Raw genomic sequence first — 5,000 nt, 5'->3', positions numbered from 1 at the left:
TTCTCCCTTTTTCTTTTTCTTTTTTTCTTCTATTTTCTTTTTTTTCTTCCTTTTTTTCCGTATTTTCTCTGTCTACATTAGCATTTCCTTTTTTCTTCATTTCCTTTTTCTATTCATCAGCATTTTCTTTTCTCCCTGTTTCTGACACTTTTCCTTTTTCTTTTTTCTTTCTTTTTATTTTTTTTCTTTCTTTCTTCATTTTTTCTCCTTTCCTTTTTCTTCTCCCTCCTTTTCCTTTTCAGTCTTCATCTGTCTTTTTCTTCTATTTCCTCCCTCCCCTCTTCCCCTCTTCTCCTCCTACTGCTCTTACTTCTTTCTCCTCCCTCCTCCTTTCTCTTCCTCCTCCTCCTACTCCTCCTGGATTCTTCCTCCTCCTCCTACTCCTCCTGCTTCTTTTTTTCCTCCTCCCCTCCTCTTCCCTCCTCCAGCTTCCTCCCCTCCTCTTGTTCTTTTTCCTCCCTCCTCCTCCTCTTCACTTTACCTGAAAACGCTTCCCTCCCCTTCTTCCTTTTCCTCCTATTCCTCCTCCCTCCCCTCCTCCAACTTTCCTCCCCCTCCTCTTCTTCTTCTTTTTTCCTCCTCCTCTTCACATTTACCTGAAAAACGTTTCCTCCTCCTTCTTCCTTTTCCTCCTCCTCCTCCTCCCCCTCCCCCTCCAACTTTTCTCCTCCTCCTCCTCCCCCTCCTCTTCTTTCTTCTTTTTCCTCCTCCTCCCCTTCACTTTTACCTGAAAACGCTTCCTCCTCCTTTTCTCCTCTTCCTATTCCTCCTCCCCCTCCTCCAACTTCCTCCTCCTGCTCCTCCTCCTCTTCTTTTTCCTCCTCCTCCTCTTCACTTTTACCTGAAAACGCCTCCTCCTTCTTCCTTTTCCTCCGATTCCTCCTCCCTTTCCCCTCCTCCAACTTCCTCCTCCTCCTCCGTCCCCCCTCTCTTCTTCTTTTTCCTCCTCCCTCTTTCACTTTTACCTGAAAAGGAGTTTCGATCCCACAGGACATGAACCACTTCTCGACGGGTTGGGTGGGACTGGAACATGGTCTCTGACATGCAAGGAGGACCTAACTGGCCATCAATTTTAGGATTCTCCCATCATTATCAACAAGGTGAGACGATGTAGCGAATCTTCTTAGCTATTGCTGTTTATATGTACGTATATCTATATATCTATCTATCTGTATCTATCTTCTCTCTTCTCCTTCCTCTTCTCTCTCTCTATATATATATATATATATATATATATATATATAGAGAGAGAGAGAGAGAGAGAGAGAGAGAGAGAGAGGGGGGAGAGAGAGAGAGAGAGAGAGAGAGAGAGAGAGAGAGAGAGAAAGAGAGAGAGAGAGAGAGAGAGAGAGAGAGAGAGAGAGAGAGAGAGAGAGAGAGAGAAAGAGGAGGAAGAGAGAGAGAGAGGGAGGGTGGGAGACAAAAAGAAAGATTGCTTAAAACCCAAGACCTTAGATAAACCCACACACCACTCCAAACGCCCCTCCCTCCCCTCCAACAGGACACAGGAGAGTTCTACAAGGAGCCGATGTTCTATGCGATGGGCCACTTCAGCAAGTTCATCAGCCCGGGGTCGCGACGAACCTACACCAACATCTTTCGGGTCGGAACAGGTCAAGGCCACAGTATCCACAATGATCAGGGCGAAACCACCGTCGTCATTATTAACCTGTAAGTCCCCTTTTGTAGTTAATAGGATAATGGGTATTTTTACCTTGGTTGACAAGGTGTGTTTGGGGTAATGGTAGTTCATCCGTAGCTTGTTGTGTTGAGTGATAACGTTTCGAAGAACGTTGGTCTAAAATAGTTAAACTCTTACAATAGGAAAATGAAAACTATTTTTTGATTTGATACAAAAAGTGATATATGGCTATATGAAAGTATGACGATTTGCTGATGAAAGACGAAGCTCTGGTAATTTATCTCTTACGCAAGGAAAGAGAAAGCTATTTGTTGATTGGATACGAAACGGATATATGGCAACGTGAAATACATGACGATTTGCTGATGAAAACGAAAACAGAAATGAAATAAATATGTCTCTTCCTTCTCCCTCGCCCTTCCCTTCACCCCTTCCCTCACCCTTCCCACCTTCCCACCTTCTCCTCAGCCCCTTCACCATCCCTCTCGCCCCCTCGCCCTTTTCCCCCTTCCCTCCCGCCCCCTCGCCCCTTCCCCTTCACCCCCGCCCTTCGCCCCTTTCCCCTTCACTCGCCCCTTCCCCCTTCACCCTCACCCCTTCCCCCTTCCCCCTTCGCCCTCGCCCTTCCCCTTCCCCCTTCCCCCCTCGCCCCTTCCCCTTCACCTCCCTTCCCCTTCACCCCTTCCCCCTCCCTCTCCCCCGCCCCTCCCGCCCCTTCCCCTTCCTCCGGGCCCCTCCCCTTCCCCCTTCCGCCCTCGCCCTTCCCCCTTCCCCCTTCCCTCGCCTCTTCCCCTTCACCCCTTCCCCTTCACCCTTCCCTCTCCTCTCCTCCCCGCCCCTCCCGCCCCTTCCCTTCCCCTCCGCCTCCCTTCCCCTTCCCCCTTTCCGCCCTCGCCCCTTCCCCTTCCCCCTTCCCCTCGCCCTTCCCCTCTTCACTCCCTTCCCCTTCACCCCTTCCCCTCTCCCTTCTCCCTCCTCGCCCTTCCTTCCTCCGCTCCTTCCTTCCCCTCCTCTTCCCCTTTCCGCCCTCGCCCCTTCCCCACGCACACAGGGGCGAGACGGCAGAGACAACGAGCGTGGACATCGGCGACGGCACCAACTACATCAACTTCGACCTGCCCGCCAAGGCCATCGTCAGCCTCCTCTTCCAGACCCCGAACACGGTCGCCGAGCAGAAAGGAGGGAACTCGAGGACTCGCCGGAGGGGAACCCGACGATCGCCGGAGTGGGGAACCCGACAAGACTGCCGGAGGGAACCTGGAGGACCTCGCCGGAGGGAACTGGACGGAGTTGGGATGGGAGGGGGAGGGGGAGCAAAATTTTTTTCTTTTTTTCTTCGCCCAAATTGACAGGTAATTGACTTTTCGCGTGCGGATTTTATTGTATTTTTTCTGTATTTCGTTGTTTATTGATGGATTAAATTCTAAAATGAACACTGCAGCATCTTTATTTTTTTGTAGTATCCTCTTGGTTTTATATATATATATATATATATATATATATATATATATATATGTGTATGTGTGTGTGTGTGTGTGTATGTGTGTGTGTGTGTGTGTGTGTGTGTGTGTTTATAGGTGTATACATAAATATATATGTGTATGTATATATATATATGTGTGTGTGTATCTGTATACAAACATAACAAACATATACATACACATATACATACATTTATATAAACACACTCTCTCTGTCTCTCACACACACGCACACACATATATACAGAGAGAGAGAGAGGGGGGGGGGGCAAACAAGGAGAGAAGGTAAAAGAGAGAGATAGAGAAGACAAACAAGGATTGAGTAGATAAAAAGAGGAAAATAAGAGAACACGTAGAAAATCAATTCATGTTACGAAGGAGAGAACGGGAAATTCTTTGAAGGGAAAACAGGTGATCTAAAATTCCGCGAGGGATTACTCGTTAACAATGGCCCCATGGTGTAATGGTTAGCACCCTGGACTTCTAACCAGAGATCCGAGTTCGAGTCTCGGTGGGACCTCGGAGACTGCTCAAGCGTTCCCTGCTGCGAGCAGAAGCCAAACGTAGTTTTTTTGTGCGTTCGTTTACGTCGGTGATGGAAGAACCATAAATACAATATAGACATACATACATGCGTGTGTTTATATATGTCAACAATATGCTCTACTGATGGGTGTTGCGATGTCAACAATGCACTGTCCTCTAAGGTCGAAAAGGAAGCTGTGCCTTCTCTCAGTCCAGAGGAAACAGCTGTTCACACCTTCCTTGCCAGCCCAAGACTTTCTTCCGGCGACCAGCCCTTCGTCGCCCGGAAGAACGGACACCCATGGTATCAGGAACCTCTCTTGCCAGCAGACAAGGAGTCGCTGGATATAAGGATGTCTCGTCAGGCAGAGAAGGAGAGAGCACCAGAAGTAGACCAAGACCTAGCAGAGCAGCCAGGATGGAGGTCACTCTCCTCGCCTCCGCCCGGGAAGCGCAAGGTCACTCACTGCGGCCACACTTACCACCTGAATAAACCAGCAAAGTCCCCTTTCACCTCACCACCACCTACACGCTCCCAACCTTATCACAATATATATGTGCGTGTGCGTGCGTGTGTGTGCGCGTGCGTGTATGCGTGTGTGTGTGTGTGTGTATGTATTTATGAATATTGCATATATATATATATATATATATATATATATATATATATATATATATATATATATGCACACACACACACGCACAGATATATGTCAGCTAATGTATGTATATATATATATGTGTGCGTGTGTGTGTGTGTGTGTATGTATGTATATGTATATATATATGTATATAAATAGATAAATTTATATATATATATGTATATATATATGTATATATATATATATATATATATATATATATATATATATATATATATTCATTATATAGGATAGGGAAAACTGTTTAAATAAATCCATCTGGAATAGATGGAATATGGCCCCATGGTGTATTGCTTAGCACTGACTTTGAATCCAGGAGATCCGAGTTCGAGTCTCGTGGACCTCTAGACATTGAGATAATGAATTTGGATTTGCAGTTAGTTCTCTGAGGTGAACTGTGTCTCTGTTATGTAGGTTTTCGTGATTTAATGTAATAAACATACTTCCAATATAGACCATTCATATATATATATATATATATATATATATATATATATATATATATATATATATATATATATGTGTGTGTGTGTGTGTGTGTGTGTGTGTGTGTGTGTGTGTGTATATGTATATCTGTTTATGTACTTCTACTTGCATATATATATATATATATATATATATATATATATATATATATATATATATATACACATATGCATATATGCATCGTGGATGTGGATGTAACATTAA

General features: G+C 45.2%; 1 long non-coding RNA gene across 1 annotated transcript; it reads left to right on the top strand.

The window, feature by feature from the left end:
• The first annotated feature begins 1,065 nt into the window (after positions 1–1,065).
• On the top strand, positions 1,066–2,814 carry LOC138861861 (uncharacterized). Its single transcript, XR_011398598.1, has 3 exons — positions 1,066–1,100; positions 1,502–1,671; positions 2,694–2,814. It is a non-coding gene; the product is annotated as an uncharacterized lncRNA (long non-coding RNA).
• Positions 2,815–5,000: the final 2,186 nt, after the last annotated feature.

This window comes from Penaeus vannamei, chromosome 5 (assembly GCF_042767895.1).
Source record: "Penaeus vannamei isolate JL-2024 chromosome 5, ASM4276789v1, whole genome shotgun sequence".
In the NCBI taxonomy this organism is placed as follows: domain Eukaryota; kingdom Metazoa; phylum Arthropoda; class Malacostraca; order Decapoda; family Penaeidae; genus Penaeus; species Penaeus vannamei.
The sequence above is the reverse complement of the archived record's forward strand: the minus strand, read 5'-3'. Positions and strand labels throughout refer to the sequence as shown.